Source organism: Aedes aegypti, chromosome 1 (genome assembly GCF_002204515.2).
Source record: "Aedes aegypti strain LVP_AGWG chromosome 1, AaegL5.0 Primary Assembly, whole genome shotgun sequence".
NCBI classification, from domain to species: Eukaryota; Metazoa; Arthropoda; class Insecta; order Diptera; family Culicidae; genus Aedes; species Aedes aegypti.
The window spans coordinates 59,393,044-59,411,208 of record NC_035107.1 but is presented as its reverse complement, the minus strand read 5'-3'; the positions used below and the strand labels follow the sequence as shown (position 1 = coordinate 59,411,208).

Sequence of the window (18,165 nt, the reverse complement as noted above, 5' to 3'; positions counted from 1 at the left end):
TCAAGAAGGGGTATCCATCAGAAGTTCCTCTACTCGAGAAGGCGAAAAAATCTTAATATATATTTTTTTGTAAGATCTGGCCAATAGCTACGTGCTGTTTATTAGATTTGCGAACATCAAATTTTGCTATTGTTCAGAAGCTGCAGGAACAAAGTTTTGATATTATCGCCGGCTCTTATATCTCTTATGTCAATCAAGTTAATATCACGTTTCGATTGTCTGAACATCGTTCTACTTGGGTAGGGATTCCTATAAAAGTTCGTCCATTCCATCAGGAGTTCCTTCAGGGATCTTACCTGGAACTTCTCTAGGGATTGCATCAGGAGTTCCTCTAGAAATTCCATCAGAAGTTTCTCCAGGGAATCCATCAGGAGTTCTTTTAGAGATTTCACCTGGCATTACTCCCGAGGTTATATCAGGAGTTTCTCAAGGAACCAAGGAACTGCATCTAGATGATTCCATCAAGAGTTCCTTAAAGCATCATCAGGATTTCATCAATAGTTCCTATAGGAATTCTATCAGGAGCCTCTAGAGATTCCATCAGAAGTTCCTTCAGAGATTCCACCTGGAACTTCTCCTGTCAGGATTTGCTTCCATTAGGATGTCCTCCAGATGTTACATCAGAAGTCTTCTAGGCATTACAACAGGAGTTCCTCTAGGGCTTACATCAGGAGTTTCTCCATGGATTCTATTAGATTTTATGAGATTCCTACAGGAATTCTATTAAGAGTTTCCTTAGGGATTCCATCATTAGTTCGTCCAGGGATTAGATCAGAAGCTCTTCCAGGGATTTCAACAGAAGTTCCTGTGAAGATTTCATCAGGAGTTTCTGCAGGGTTTCCATCAGTAAATCTTCCATGGATTCCATTAGGAATACTTCAAAGAATTCATTATGAAATCCTCCTGGGATTCCATTTTGAGTACCATCTGGAATTCCATTGAAAGTTCTGTAAAAGATTCTATCAGGAATGCTTTTAAAGATTCCATCAGGAAATTCTTTAGGGTTATTCTAAGTCCCATTAGGTTATTTACTACGAAGTCGTTCCGGAATTCATTGAGGGATTTTAGCGGAATTTTCTTCCAGGGATTTCTTTAGGGAAATCTTCAAAGGGTTCCTCTAGGAATTCTTCAAGGGAACCCACCCGAAAATCTCCAGGGGATTCTGCACGGAATGCTTCAAGGGATTTACCCCGGAATCAATCAAGTGTTTTTTTTAAATATTTTTTTCCTTCCGAAATTTTTTAAGAAATAAATCCCGAAATTTCTCAAGGGATTGCTCCCGGAATGTTTCCAGGGATTCTCGGGGGTTATCAGGAATTCCTCCAGGGATTTAACCAGAAATTTCTTAAAAGCAATTAGCGAAACCAACAGTATTTCTCGATTACGTTTTCAAATCGACGTAAGTAACTTTCATACGGTTTTGAGAAAATTAATTAAGAAGAATCGCAACCTGTCTTCTAAAACCGCTTTAAAATGAATCACCTTTTCGATATTTTTTTTTGCCGTGTACATCACTTAAATTTAGCATACAATCAGCTCGCATACAAAAACTAGGTATTTTCTATTATTTCCCACAAAAATAATTATAAAAAAATGATAAGCCGTTTCATTCAGTTACTTTCGACGTTTTTCATTCAGTGTAAAATCGGCTCAAGTAGTGTTTTGTTTTGATTCGTGGTTAAGTCACTTTGTCTCCCATACAACAGAGCGGCGAAAGTAGCGGTTAGGTTGCGAAAGTGGAGATTCTTACTTTCGTCGTTTTGTAAATCCGGAAATTAAATGTTCTAAAAGTGAAAAATCGAGTTGGTTTAGAGCGGAACGTGTTGAATTTCGTCTGCGAAACACGTAGGATTGATAAAGTAAGTTTGTTAACTTTTCTGACTTGAGACTTCGAGATTTCATTCTGTAACTCAATCAGGACTTCCTCCTGGGATTCAAAAAAATGGGTTACCTCAAGAACTTCTTCAGGGATTCCACCAGAAATTCCTCCAGATTTTATTCCAAAAACTTTTTGAAAAAAAATCTTCAGGGATTCCTCCATGATGTTCTCTAATGATCCCGCAAGGGATTCGTCCACAAGTTCCCATAAAGTTTCCACCAGTAATTTCTTCAAAGACTTCGCCAGTATTTTTTCTATTTATTTCACCAGTAATTTTTTTGAGAGAGAAGTTTTTTAAGGAATTTCACTAGGAATTCTTCCATACCGGAGGAGGAACAAATAACTCACAATAACTTATGCATACCATATTTTGGTATCATACCAAAAATAGGTATTGCTCAGTGTTTTGTCAATACCTCATAATGGTATTATGATGGTATTGAATAAAATCTTTAAAACTATTAAAAATACTTCATTGAGGTATTAGACTGCTATTTAGGTCCGTTGGAGGTATTGAACTATTATTGAAAAATTTCACTTTTATATGAAAATCCATCATATTGAGGTATTAAGTAGTTATTTTCTTCTGCTCGCGTAGTTAACACTGGGATTTTCACCACACTTTCACCAAAAGTTTCACTAGTTTCACCAGAAGTTTCATCGAAACACCTTTAAAGGTTTTACCAGGATTTCCCTTCTAAGAAATTATTCGGGGTTATCGGAAATTTGTACAGAGAATTAACCAAAAAAATTCCAAGGAGTCCAAAATTTTTTTTTTCAGAGAAACCAAAAATATTTCGGCCAAAGAATCTACCAGGGATTTCACGGAGGATTCAACTAGAAAATCTTCCATTCTCTACTCTTGGTATTCCATTAGAAAACTTCTACAAAATTCCGAAAGATATTCCTCCAGGTATTTCGCTGATATTTCCTCAGAAGATCAAACAATGCACTTCTCTAGATGCCACCCAGGCGATCCCATGAGGTAACATCTGGAAGTATTTTTGGGAAAATTTCTGAAAAAAAAAAATCCAAGAATTCCCGGAGGATCTTTCAAAAATGCAAGCGGAATCTCTAAAAGAATTTCTGGTGGAATTTCCTAGAGGAAGTTATGATAAATTTCTTGTGGAATCTTTGGAGGAATTCCTTGATGAATGGACTGAGAAACTGTGAGTAGAATCACTGTAAGAATTCCTGGAATAAATTTTTGCAGGTATTTCTGTAGGAATTTCTGAAAAAATTCAAGAGAAAATCGTTTAGGAATCCCTGAAGCAATCCCAGGAAGAAGGCTTGGATTAATCGGTGGAAGGTTTTCTGGAATAATCTGTGGAGGAATTCCTAGGAAATTACTAGACAAATCACTGGAAGATTTTTGATAGGAGAAATTCCCCGTGAAATTTTCGATGTAATTCCTGTAGTAATTTCTTGGGATGGATGCCTTGGGAAATCTTTTAAGGAATTTACGGAGGATCACAGCAATAGAATCCTGTTGAATTCCTGAAGTCGTCGCTGGGGAATTCTTAAATAAATCTCTGGAGGATGTTTTTGATGGAATTCTTGAAGGAAACATTGGAAGAACCTGTAGAAAAATTACTAAAAAGAATCACTGAAGAAATTCCAGGTGGAATTTTTGATGGAACTCCTGGTGGAATTTAAAAAAGAATCCTAGGAGGTAGCACTGAAAAAAACCATGGAAAAAGTTCTGGTGAAATCTCTGGGGGACATCTTGTGATAAATTTCCTGAAGAATCCCTAGACACCTGAAAAAAAATCGTGAGTAATTCTTCATGGCATCCTTGGAGCTAACTCCTAGGGGAATTTCTGAAGGATTTTTCTAAGAAAGCTGGAGGAAATCTTGGAGGCAACCTTGGAGTAAGAAGTAAAGGAACTAGTGGAGGAAATACTGAATATTTTGTAGAAGAAACTTTGGAGGAATAACTGCAAGAATATCTGGATGAATTCCTGAAAGTATGCCTGAAGGAAGGATTTTCTCTTGGAATTTCTGAATGAATCTGTGGATAAATTTCTTGAGGATTATTAATAAAATTCGTGGTAGAAGCCCAGGCAGAATTTCTGGCGCAACCCCTAGTATGGATGACCATGGATCCCTGGAAGAGTTTAAAAGTAAAATTACTAGAGGAAACGACTGAAAGATTCTGGATAGAATGTTAGGAGGCCCCTCATAATTTCAGAGTTTCTCCGGAATACTTCGTGCGAATTATAACTTCCTCATCAAATATCAATTTCATCCAGCACTTAAATTTTTAAAAGTTTTGCTCTTCCTTACTTCCTTATGGCCCAAAAATCGTAGAAATATCTCCCCAGTGCCACAGAATTCTTCAAAATTATAAACGCATCCACTAGACTTGCCGAGAATATTCAAAACATGCAAAAACTAACGTTCTCGATTTCTTCAAAGAACTTCCTTCGGATCTTTCCTCCAGCAATTTTTTTCCGAAACTCCGTTGAAATTTACGTTAGGTATTCCTTGAATATATCTTTCACAATTTCCTTTATTTTATTCATAAGGTCTTCCATATTCTTTAGGGATTTTTTATGCACATATTTCTGTAATACCTCTAAGCATTCAGCACTCAAGCAATTTTCAGTAATTTAATCAGTAATTTTTTAAAACCTCTATTAGATTTTCAGCGAGGACTCATGTACGTTTTTTCAAAACTTACAGCTTCATGATTTTCCAGAACGTGTTCTTAGAATTCATCCAGGAATTGCTTTAGTGATTCTTGCTGATATTTCTTAAAAGTTTTCTATAGGGATTCAAAGGATTTTATTTTCTTAGAGATTTTTATGTTTTATATTGTCTTCAAATGTTTCTAGAGATTCTTTTACAAATTTTAATTTTAATTTGAACGAACCAACTATTTATTCTGTGATAGATTCCTTGATTGCTTCTACCAAGAAAATTTGAAAAAAAAATATTGTATTTTTCAAGCTGTTCCTCTGAACTACGCAAATTTTCACACTTTTCACTAGAATTTCGTTCGTAGATTCTTCTACGAATGGATTGATCATTGGATTCCAAGAGAGATAGTTTGTTCGTTTGGCTCACGCTTTCACAGTTCTCGCTGCTCGATTGGCTCACACTTTGACAGAAATGTCAGCTTCCGCGAATCTCTCTTATAAAGGATTACTAATCGTAAGTATCTTCAATAGACGTCTACTTCCGAAGGCACATCTTGAAAAATCCAGACAAAATTCTCAAAATATTTTGGATAGAAAGTTTTGTGCCAATGCGTTCGGAAAACCTTGCAAAATCACATCTAATCTAATTCCTCGATATCAATCCAAAAGCCGTTAAGATATCACACTTAGCAAATCGAACCAGAAATATCAATATCTACCATCAATTCGTTATCGGTCACTGATTAGGTAGGTTTGTGCTTCTTCAGTCGGTCGCACGTCTTATCGGTTAACGTCCCGCGCTCGGTTAATCCCTCCATCGGAATGTTAACCGACCGATCCAATAGGTAAGAGTGCACTTGTTTGCACTCGGTGATGCGCCACACCGATCAGGGAGCCGGTTTTGGCACCATCTTCACGGGTCGTGATTGAGTCACAGCCAACGCTTCCGATTGATTAGCATAGCAGAAGCGATCAACGAAGACGGTGACACCGCCATACAAAGGATTTACCTATACGAGAAAAAATGACATCACCGTCATCATCAATCGACGGCTCTATAAGCAAGAAGCCAGCGCTACCTTACCTTCCCACTCCCTCTCCCTTTTGAGTCGGAAAATGGAAACGCAATTTCCAAAACAATCCCGTTGTTTTGGAATCGAATTCCCATGGAGACATCTCAATCTACACAGAAGGGTGACTATTATTAGCCACCAGAACCCTCCAATTCCGAAGGACTTACATCGGTGCAATGAATGAAGAAACAAAAGTTGCTTACCTTGAATGAGAAGTCACTTGGCAGCGCTGGGCTAGCTGGATTGGAGTTTTACCGCTATGTTTCCGGAATTTCGAACACTGAGCGCGCACTCGCGATAAATCACGTTCCGAATTGCACTTGCACTTATCACTCCGATGATCGGTTATCAATTACACACACGGATACGCACTATCTACCAGAAAGGCGCACTACTGGCTGCTAGTTAATTGAGGAGTATCGACCGTCCATTCATTTGACCCCCCTAGAAGTCGCGAGTTGACTCTTGAGGCTTTCGTCGTGTCGACGATGACTGGTACTGCGTGATGATGATGACTGCTTCTCCAGCCAGCCAGCCATACTCTCACTCACGTATACACAGCTCGAAACTGTGGCTGGAGAGCGGACTTCGACTTAGTGCTTTGGTGTTGGTGGCGGTTTGATTGGGATCAACAGATTGGGTAGTTTTACTCATACAGATGTTCTCGGTTCCACCATCATCATCATCATCATCAGGTAATTTTCTTATACGAATCTTGCCATCAATTCCTTCCTAGATTTCTCCTGGAATTCTTCCGACATTTCTTTTGGGACTTGACCTGAAATTGTTCAGAAATTTTGGAAACATTATTACAGAATATTGACAAGGAAATTCTAAGAGTATATCAAATAGTTCCCAAAACACTTATTTTAGAATACAACAATTTTTTTATTTTTTTAATTTCTCTAAAGAGTCGTAGAAATTCCTTCAGGCTTAAAAGAATTCAGGCTTTCAAGAATTTATATGAGGACCAAACTTGAAATCAATGGACTTTGAAGTAGTTTTTAGATGTTACATCTAAGGTTTCTAGTTTTTGAGTGCTCTGTAATGGTCCATGCTAACGAGTTCGTTTATGGCGTGTCTTTGAAATGATGTTGTGACTGCTCTGTCAAAGATAATTCAAATATAATAATGAAAAGCGCCTCCATTATGCTTTGAAGCATTATATTTCTTTTAGGTTCAGTGAAGAAACATTAAATGGTATCCATAGGCTGTATCCAATACTTAAGATAGCTAAATGAACGAAAAAAGAAAAAAAATCAATTATTTTCTTGAGGAATTTTGTCAGAAATTATTTCAAGTATTTTTCCAAAGATTCAGATATAATTCCGAAAATTTACTCAGGCTAGGATGGATATATAAATTTTTTAATTTAAGAGATTTGCAGCCCGAGACTAGCTCATCTCTTATTTTTTACAAGAGTCCATATAATCACTACATTGCCCATGGAATCCCTTCGAGAAATTTCCTAAGGAATCCTAAGCAAGTAAAGTAAAAGAATTTTAGTTTAGAGATTTCTGAAAAACACAACCTGGTTTTTTCAAAATATAACAACAGATATTAACTCAGAGATCATCACGATCCGATATTTTTCAAGAAAGCCCTAAGTCCTCAAGGATTTTATCCAGTGATCTTCAATCGATTTTTCTAGGACATTCTCTATGACTTCCGTTTATAAGTTCTACAAAAATTCAACCAGAAGTTTCTTCAAAGATGACTTCAGGGATTTCTGAAAAATTGTTCTTCATAATTTCTTTAGGATTTTAACTAGAAATTATACTAAAGATATCTGCAGGAGTTGCTCAGGCATTTCTTCAGGAATTCGTACAGTAATTCATAAGGAAGTCTTTAAAGATTTGTCCAAATATTCTTCCGGAAATTTTTCTAGTAATTTCTCCATAGAAATGTGGATGATGTTTTTCAGAAATTTGAGAAAATGTTCAAAAAAAATCGTGAGTTATTTATGAAGCAAATGTTTAAGTGATCTCTAGTGACACTTATGTAAGTTTCTAGATCACCCTTGATGAATGATCGTAACTAGAAGAACCCATAGACCCTTGAGGAATTTTTAGAAGAGTTTCTACTCAAATTGTTGGGATGATTGAAAAAAAGTAAAAAATGTGTAGAATTCTCTGGCAAAATGCTGCAGTGTTGAACAGTACGGAACCTTAAATACACTTTTGTAAGATCCATGGGATTTTTTGAGAAATGTTAGGAAGAACTGCAGTTGTAATTCTTCGTTTAAATTCTGGAGAAATTACAAAAGATCAAACACTACTAACGCGATCCGCGACCCGTGACACTATATAAGCGTGCTACGCAAGCGACGCGCAACACGATTGATCCTGCTCAGTAAGATCAAACACTCCACTGGAGATTTTTTTGGAAAAATTCTTTGGAGTTACTGTGGATGAAATGACGTAGAAATTCTTTTGGGGTTTTTTGAAAAATAGAAGCTCTTTCTTTCAACAACTTTGAAATGAACCTCTGCGGTTTTTCATTAAAAAAAAATCTGTAAAAATATTTAGAGGACTCCCAAGAGTAACAATTGAAGAATTCGATTGAGGGATTAATAGAAAAGAAATTCTGGAGACATTTCTCAAGATATTTTTTGATTCCTGTAGGAGTCCCTTGAAGTATTCCATATGAAATCTCTGGAGAAACCACTAGGATGATTTCTGAAGCTTTTCCTCGAGAAATGTGAAATGAATTTTTTAAAGAATTAATTGAAAAGTTTCGTTACAGTACTCTTTTACTCTCACACCGAGCAGGTAGGAGAGAGCTCTGCTATTAGTGAGGCTAGCTGCCTGCGAAGAGGGTCAGTTTGTCTCAGTCACCATCTGATACTGACGGAGGATGGATGTGCTCCGTGAGGCGTCTTCTGGTGGCTGGACGGGTTTTTTTTTTGGAGGGGCTGGGAATTGAACCCATGACCTTCCGCTTATGAAGCGGAAGCGTAACCTCAAGGCTACAGACCCCCCTCATTTAGAATTTTATTTTATATAATTATTAATTTATAATTTTAAAAATCGTGCATTTCATTCATTTTTGTTGAATTATATCCAAATTATTCCAATTTGTGTCTATTCCAATTCTAAATGGGCCACACTTTAGTGTGGATTTTGGTACTTCATTGTGGATCCTTTGATTCCCATTTGGATATTGAGATTACAGTGTAGATCGTAGGATTTCAGACTAGATCCTGGGATTGTAATATACACTCCCGTGCATAAGTTTGGGTTCACCCCCTAAAAAACATGCAAAAGTGTTCAGTCCATATCTCTGTGATTACACGTCCAATTGTAACTCTCTAAGCCGCATACGAAAGACAAAGAGTTATTCTGACTTCGTATGTATTTTTCCAAAAACATTCTTTGAACTTTGTATACTAAATTTTTACTTAAATTTATGACATTTTTCAAAAAACACACTGTAAAAACAAACCTAATTTCCTCAGCATTGGATCGACCAAAATTTTAAAACAAGGTTTCATTAGAATCGTAATCTTATATTCTTTGAGGTAACCTTACGAAATTTTGGCGGAAAAATCTGAAAAGTATCCAAAATCAATGAAACAGTCAGTCAAGTCATCGTGCAAAAGTTTGGGTTCACCCCTCAGTATGGTGTATCGTGCAAAAGTTTGGGTTCACCTGAACTTACTCAAATCTGTGAAATCTCAAACCAATCATGTACGCGCCATTATTTGCGCTCAAAAAAGCTTTAAACTAATAAATTTGGTTGAAAAATGGCGGAGATATTGACAAAATTGTTGTGTGAGCGGCTCAGGTGAACCCAAACTTTTGCACGATTTGCATCATTATGAGGGGTGAACCCAAACTTTTGCACGATGACTTGACTGACTGTTTCATTGATTTTGAATACTTTCCAGATTTTTCCGCCGAAATTTCGTGGGGTCTCCTCAAAGAATATAAGATTACGATTCTAATGACACTTTGATTTAAAATTTTGGTCGACCTAATGCTGAGGAAATTAGATATAATTTTTCAGTGTGTTTTTTGAAAAATGTCACAAGTTTAAGTAAAAATTTAGTATACAAAATTCAAAAAATGTTTTTGGAAAAATACATACGAAGTCGGAATAACTCTTTGCCTTTCGAATGCGGCTTAGAGAGTTTCAATTGGACGTGTAATCACAGAGATATGGACAGATCACTTTTGTATGTTTTTGAGGGGGTGAACCCAAACTTTTGCACGGGAGTGTACATCGTTAAAATTTAAGTGCGGAGATTGTAGTGTGGATCGCAGGATTTCAATGTGAATCCAGGGATGTTTGTGTAAATCATAGAATTTCATAGTGGATCATGGAATCGCGATGAGGATCGTAGGGTGACAGTTTGGATCTTGGTATTGCAGTGTAGACATATACGAATAGAGACATAGTAGTCGGGTTCAGAATAGGTACCACTTCTAGTACTGCATTTGGTCCCTTAGTACTGCAAAAGGTACACAAGTTTGACAAATAGCAGTGCACTTTTCACGGCATTCTAGGGTTTGCTCTATTACCTTCTTCTTCTTGGCATTACGTCCTCACTGGGACAGAGCCTGCTTCTCAGCTTAGTGTTCAATGAGCACTTCCACAGTTATTAATTGAGGAGAGTTTTCTTTGTCAAAGTTGCCTTTTTCGCATTCGTATATCGCGTGTCAGGTACGATTATACTTTATGCCCAGGGAAGTCAAGGAAACTGCCATTACGAAGAGATCCTGGACCGACCAGGAATCGAACCCAGACACCTTCAGTATGGCTTTGCAATAAACACAAAAGCCACTCTAACCACTCGGCTAAGCAAGGCCTCGCTCTATTACCTTATGTACCATAACATTTTGGGCAACTGCAAGGAACATGGAGGTCTTTATATCGTCTGTGGTAGATCCTTGGATTCCAGTGCGAATTTTTAGATTCTTAGAGTCCAATGTGAATACTGATGTTCATGTATGGATCCTCAGATTTCAGTATGGATCCTAGGAATCCAGTGAGGATCTTCCAGTGTGGATTCAGGTGTTGCAGTATGGATCCTGATATCTTGGTATGGATCTTTAGATTGTGGCATTAATCAGGAAATTCCAGTGTGGAATTCTAGTGTGGATCCGGGAATTTCAGTATTGATCTTGGGATTTCAGGGTAAATTTTGGAATTCCAGTATCAATGCTGGGATTCCAGTGCGAATTCTGGTATTTCAGTGTGGATCCTGGGATTCCAGCATGAATCCTGAGACTACAGTGTCGATTGTGGGACTCTAGTGTGTATCCTGGGACACCAGTTTGGATGTTGGGATTCCAGTGCGGATCAAGTGATTTCAGTGTAGATGCTATGATTTGAACATAGGTTATTGGGTTTCAAGATGCATCCTGAGATTACAGTGCGGATCCCTGGATCGAGCTATGCAAGTGGTTACCAATGGCTTTTAGGGCGTTATCTCAGAGTATGCGAGAATTATAATTTAATGTGCATCTTCAACAATTTAGTTTAGCAACAAGTATGTGAAATATGCTCAAAAATACCCTATGTACTGTAATATCTTGTACATTTCATAACAATTAACTACCTTGTTTAGGCTGTATTATGCAAAATTGTGTATTTCAACGACATCTATTATAAAAAAAATAATATATCTTGAAAGGTAATAAAGTTAGTACCCCTAACAAAATTGTTCAAAATAACATTTTATATAACTTGTGAGGACACCAAACTTGTATAATTATGAAGTTTTATTATAGGGTGTCCCAGAAAGTATGGGCACGACTTTGATAACGGAAATCACAATGTTTTTATTCAAACAAATACATATTTTTATATTTTTGTATTTTTCCTTGGGGCATTTCAAATTCAGCCTATGAAACTAACCATAAACATTGAAATTTTTGATTTTAGAAAACCAATTCTTATCTAGCCAGCACAGACCCTACTTTTGTATTTTGTTGAAACTTAATTAGTACTGAATGTTTTTAACAAAATCCTTTGATGTAGTAAGTTCAGGTACATTGTATTTAAGATAATCCACAATGATTTTTGTTTATAATTTTATTTGGCTTTGCTAGAAATCATTTGAAAAAAAAAATATATATGGTGAAATTAAAAAAAAAAAAACGCTAATTTTTATCTCCACTTACGACAACTTCACGAAATCATAGCTTTTCAGGTATTTTCAATATAAATAAAACTAATCTACTTTTGTCAAATATCTATACTTTTGGATAGGCAACAAAAATTTTAGATTTTAAAATGTTTTAATGGATATACAAGAACTTGATTTTGAACCTTTAACATCGACCACAGCTGATCCGATTCCAGTTTCCATTGAAACTTCATATACTTAAGTTTGTAAATTCAAATGAAATAAGTGATGGTCTGGTCATCTGTCGTACCAGCAATGATAAATATATTTTTTTCAGATTTTAATTGTGCATACTTTATGACCTACCACAAATTTCGTACAACAAAGTCAGGAGCTTCCGGAAATGAAACACCATCAACAAAGAGGTAGCGAAAAAAATCACTCAAAACTCAAAATCTGCTCTTGATGAATGCAAGAATACAGAGGCGTCGCGTGGCCTAATTATCAACCTGTGCATTTCAAATTTATGTCGAATTCGTTTTTGAACCTAGTTTGGAACTGGCGCAACCTGTTCTGAACCACAGTTTCAACCCCAACCCGATTCAAGTTCGGCCGAACTACAATTTGCTTAACGTTGGTTTATTTATCTACTGATAACCGACCCAGTTCCTAAAAACGGAAACACCATTAGTGTCATTTTATATATGTCATTATTAGGTACACCTTGGATTCAAACAAAATGTATAATCAATCTTTACTAACCTTCGTTTTCAAATATAATTTTTTTCTAGTCTTTCAGTTGATTAAAAAACATTTATGATTGCAGATGCTAATCGGGTTATTTAGTTTTATTTTTTCACTTTTTCAATTTTAACGATTAGTCATCATTATGGGGAAATTGTAAAATTGCATATGAAAATAATTCAAATTATGCGGGTCATCAGTTTCTATTTATAAAGCACTGGATTCTAACTAATATTGCAATACAGGGTTGTGATCATAGGTCACATATCTTTACATAGAATTTACAAGATCGGTCGCATTGTGTACTTAGTGCACGCATCAAGAAAAATGCTCGCTTTTAAAGCTCACCACAAGCGTGAAAATGCTGGCCATGACGGTAAGGAGGGCGCAACCGCTTTTGATTTAATTTTCTGGTTATCTTCTGATTCGCACCGCGCTAATACTGTATGTTGGAAGCGAGATTCTTAACTTCGTCAGCCATCTGAAAAATCACGCCAGTGCAGTGCTCCACACCACAAGTGTGGTGATGCTAAAAGCGCGAAGGCCAAAAGAGAGCAAGCAAAATGGATCTCTCTCGTGGATTGATTTGTCTCTTGTCTCCCCACCGCACGCTCGCACAGATTGATGTGGCAAGACTGTGCACCGGCCAGAGTTGACGCGTTGGCTACTTACACACTGGCATTTGTAGTGCAAAAAACATTCTACCACATATACAGAATTGTGTGTACGACGAAAGGCAACGCGTCTCCCGATGAGAGTGCACACGTTGGGTTTCATCGTCACAGCAGCAACGTGTAGCGTGGAACAAAGTGTTGCGTAGCATGCATCGCACTGAGCGCGTAGGGAAAATTAGGGCACAGATCTTGCGCAGCACCAAACAGCTTTTGCATTTAATTTGAATAGCAAAAATATAACAACAAATATTTTGAAAGGTGAAAATTGCGATGATCAATGATAAAGATAATTGAAATTGGCTAAATTTTATTGAGAGAATTAAAGAATCGTACTTCAATAATAGTAGAAATTGTAGGTTGTTATGATGAACGATTTGCCACCTGTGCAGTGCACATGTTGCACATGTGGACGCGACGCCTCTGCAAGAATATAATGTGTAAAAATCAGATATTTATCTGCACTCAGTATGGTAAAGTCGTACCCATACTTTCTGGGACACCCTATGAGACAATCTTCAAAGAATTATAAAAGTAATTATTAGAAACACTTCTACGAGAGTGGATATACAAATGCAAAAAAGAATTCCGTTCATACGAATTCTTGTAGAAAATTGTAGAGATATTTATGTAGGAATTGATCGTATCTTTTAATAGTCCAATTTACGGCTACGCAGTCTTGAAATAATTAAAACGAGTTCTATTTTAAGTTTAATTTTAACGTTTCTACACGGAGATAGTGTTTTCTTCGGGAGAAATTTATTAATAATTTCACTAAACAAAACACGATAAATTTATTTCCCATGAATAAGTCACAGAAAAAAACATGTCATTTTTTTACAGGAACTGCTGAGAGAATTGAACGACTATTTTTTTAAGAAAAACTTTCAAAGGTGTCCAAATTTTTGGAGGAAACTTGCGGAATTTGTTTAACATATTTTAAGAAAACTATAGAAAAATTCTATGATAGTCAGCTGAATCCTATTCTTGACACTTTTGATTCACTTCGGCAGCGGGGTTTACTGAGCTCATATTTGGCCACATTATGCCGGCCATTGAAGTGCACAGTTTTTTTTTCTTATTGCACAGTTTCCAACAATTTGGCCGAGAATCATGGAAGTGCCCAAGTAGATCTGCACCCTAACTCTTTTGCATGAATTTTCAAAAAAAAAGGACCAATGCGCGAGTTCACTCCTTGACGTTTGAGCGGTGCCTTGTTATTTAAGTGACCATGGCAACGAGTGAATTTGGCACTGCTGAAATGTCAGTTTGGAGAAGTCGGGCATCAGTTCATTCCGTTTGACATTCCTAAAGGTATAATGTTTGGACACAGTGTGAAAGAATGAATCCTTATAAACTTCTTCTTCTTCTTCTTCTTGTCATTAACGTCCCAACTGGGACAGATCCGTAGTGTTCTAAGAGTACTTTCACAGTTATTAACTGAGAGCTTTCTTTGCCTAAATTGCCATTTTCGCATTTGTATATCGTGTGGCAGGTACGATGATACTCTAAGCCCAGGGAAGTTTCCATCACGAAAAGATTCTGGACCGAGCGGGAATCAAACCCAGACACCTTTAGTCCCCCAAAAATCCTTATAAACATTCTGGAGGAATCTCTATAGAAACTTACTACAGGGCAAGTAGCAACTAAGTGTTTTAAAATAGGAACTTTGGAGACCACATGTCGGAATAAAGCGACCAGACAAGAACAAAAGAGAGACCAAACAGAAACCAAGAGAACAATAAGAATTCAAACAGCAATCCCAAGATAATAGTTTTCACATGAATCCCTGAAATAACCCGTTCAGACATATTCCTAGTGATATTTCTTAGAGCTTCTGCGAATTCCTCGTGACATTACGATAAGAGTTACTAATCGCTTCACTGTATGCAGATTTTCATGATTTTCTTCGTGAATATAATCATCAAACAGATATTTGTCTAAAATTTCCTTCGGAATGTTTGAGGAGTTCAAAAAATAAAAATAATGGTGGGATTTCTCCAACAATTTTGTTCGGGGTACCTTAAAGAATTCAACCTGGATTTTTCTAAGGGTAACACCAGAAATTATTCCAGAAACACCACCAGGTATCACTCGATATATTCAGATTTTTTTCAAAGAAAGTTCTATGTCCTCGAGAAAGTTATCCATTGATTAATTATTGACTTCCCTATTATGTTCCCCAAGATTTCTATTTAGGACATCTTCATCCAACCAGTAATTTCTCCAGAGGAAGAATTGTCATACAGGATTTTTTTTTAATAATTCAAACACAAATTTGTCTAAAAAATACCTTCAGAAATTACTTAGAGAAATTTACCAATAAATTAGTTATTAGGGATCAGGGATAACTTAATGGTCTCCTCTGGGAATACCATCCGATTTTTTTTTTCGAGGAATTCTCCATTAATTTGTGAACAAATATTTGACTAATTAGGAAGGATTATGAATTAATTCAAAATCCTTCCAAATAAGTCAAATATTTGTTCATAAATTAATGGAGAATTTCCCGAAAAAAAAATCGGATGGTATTCCCAGAGAAAATCACTAAGTCATCCCAGATAAAACTCTTGCGGAAATTCTTGATGAACTCTTCAAAATGGAATGGAAAAAGAGGGATTTCTGGACAAATTCCCGGATGAATTCGAGGATTGATCATTGGAGGATGCTTTGAGGAGTTCCTGGAAATAATCTTGGAAAAATCTCTGAAGTAAACGCCAGTAGAGGAATTCCTATTTGAAGAAACAACCTGCAACAGCAGTGTGCAATAATCGCGTAAAAGTTTACGAACATTTCTCTGGAATGTCCAGAATGTTTTCTCAAGCAAGCAAAAAGAGATAAAAATGAGTTTAAAAACCATCTCGGTTTAAAAAAAAACGTTGGTTCAAAAAACCGTCCATTACAAAAAGAGTCTAGTTTAAAGAAAAACAAATTACTAAAAACAGACCTGTCATCAGTCACGTACTTTGGATATTCTGGAAATAATTCTTGTAGAAATCCCTGATGAATTACAAGGTGTATTTAAATGTATTTTCTCTGAATATATTTCAGTAATCCCCGAGAATTCATTGGAGAAATTTCAAAAGGGATCTCTGGAAATTTTTTGTAGGAACTTTTTGTGGAAATTGTAAAGTGATGGGTATTCTGAAAGAAATTTTAGATTCTGAATTATATAATCTCTGATCTCTGATTCTGAATTATTATAATCTCTGATGAAACTATTGAAGAAATTCCTGATGAACCCTTGCGAGGATCTCTGAAAATCTCCCTAGCATCTTAGGATGTCTAGATGAATTTGTAAGATAACGATCGAAAAAAAAATCAATTGAATACTTGGATAAAATCCTGCACGATTTACTGTATGCATTCCTTTAAAAACATTGAGCAGAATCCCTGAACAATCTTGTGTAAAAATGGTCGGAAGAATCGCTGTGATATTTGCTGGTGTAAAATCTTTAATGAAATATTGTAGAATCCATGGAGATTCTGGAGGAAGTTAATGATGGATCGCAGGTCGAATTTATTAAATTCCATGAAGTAGAATTGACAGTATTTTTATAATATTCCCTGAAAGAATGTTGAAGCAATTCTATCAGATATACCGTAGATGAATTCATGAAGAAATTTATATGATTAGATCGGCGTATGAACTCCCTAAGGAATTATTGTGGGGACTCCTGAAAAAAAAAACCTTCAAAGAATTTCTTCAAAAACTCTGGAATAAATCCTTGAAGTTTTTCACAGAAGAACTCCTGTAAGAATTATTTCAAATCTGCTAAAGTTACTTCTAGAAAATCGGTGGAAATTGGGATTGGTGGAAAAGTCTAAAAGAAATCCAATAATAGCATTTTGATTAATTTTTAGGGTAATTCCTGGTTTCTAATCAGAATTCACTGCAAGAAGGAGGAAAATAGTGACTTTAGAGACCATTTATATTAATAAAGGGACTTTAGAGAACTTCTATTAAAAATATAAATTTTAAAAGACTGCATTAAAATAGAGACCAAGTCTACAAAAAGAGATCTGTTGCCCGTCCTGCGATACGAAATAAGGAATGTTTTGCTGCTTTTGGTCAGTTTTTACCCACTGTGAATAAGGTAGCTCTACTCACACAGAGATTCTCGATGCCATCATCGCCATCGGCATCATCACCGTCATCATCATCAGGTGAAGTTCTGCAATTCGGCGAGAATCAGTTCCAGATTGTCTCGGCCGCCGAAGGTTTGCTCGTTCAAGAAGTCTTTTAAGAACTGACCGTTTTGCTGTTTCCTGTAGATAAGGTGGCACAGAAGGATGGTATTGGAATCATAGTCTAGTTGTTTGTCTTGAAGTTTCCGGTGGTGCACCCGGAGCAGTTCAAGGTTCACTTCGTAGAACGGCTGAAACTCCATGAGCTTCTGATAGTTTTCAAGAACTTTCTTGTCTTCTAGGAGGCTTCTGATTGAAACCAGTTGTTCGTTGAAAAAGGCTTCGCTCCCAGTTTGAATGTTCACCAGAATTCCGGCAAGAAGCTTGTTAATGCTTTTGGAATCGAAGGATCTACCACTGGCCAATTCGGCCACCGTTCGCAGATTCCATCTGGCAGCATTCCGAATGATTTCCTTGGTATCATCACTCATCACGTCCTGGATTTTCTCCAGCGCTTCCAATCTTCTCCCAACTTCCGGCTCACTTTGCCCCTTTAAACTCAAATAGTCCCCGGCCGCCCTTCTCCAAACCAGCCCCCGCTGCACATCACCAATCACCTTTCGGAACTCCTCCTTGCTGCTGAACCGCTTGTAGAACTTCTTCACCACTCCCAAACTCCGTTCCCCGCCTTCCGCTCCGAGAACCATTCCGGCAATCCGGTTCACAATCCCTATCCCACCTTCCTCGACCAGCTCCCACTTCCTCTCACTGTGACCATCCTCACTTCCCCACTTAACCCTCAGCAACTCCTCCAGAGTGTCGTAATTTTTCACAATTCGGCGACTCGCATCCAGCGCCGTTTCCAGAACTCGTCCCAAAAACAACAACTTTTCACAACAGTCCACCCGCGAAAACCGCCCGTCTCCGGTGGTGCACAGTTCCGTCACTATCGCGT

At 37.0% G+C, this 18,165-nt stretch overlaps 1 protein-coding gene across 2 annotated transcripts in view; it reads right to left on the bottom strand.

The window, feature by feature from the left end:
- Positions 1–6,143, bottom strand: part of LOC5576066 (anoctamin-5) — a 126,307-nt gene extending 120,164 nt beyond the window's left edge. The window contains exon 1 of one of the 2 annotated variants that reach the window (XM_021857461.1): positions 5,798–6,143. The gene's annotated coding sequence lies outside the window, so the exon portion shown is untranslated. The remainder of the gene's footprint in view (positions 1–5,797) is intronic. The other variant, XM_021857469.1, reaches the window with a different exon arrangement.
- Positions 6,144–18,165: the final 12,022 nt, after the last annotated feature.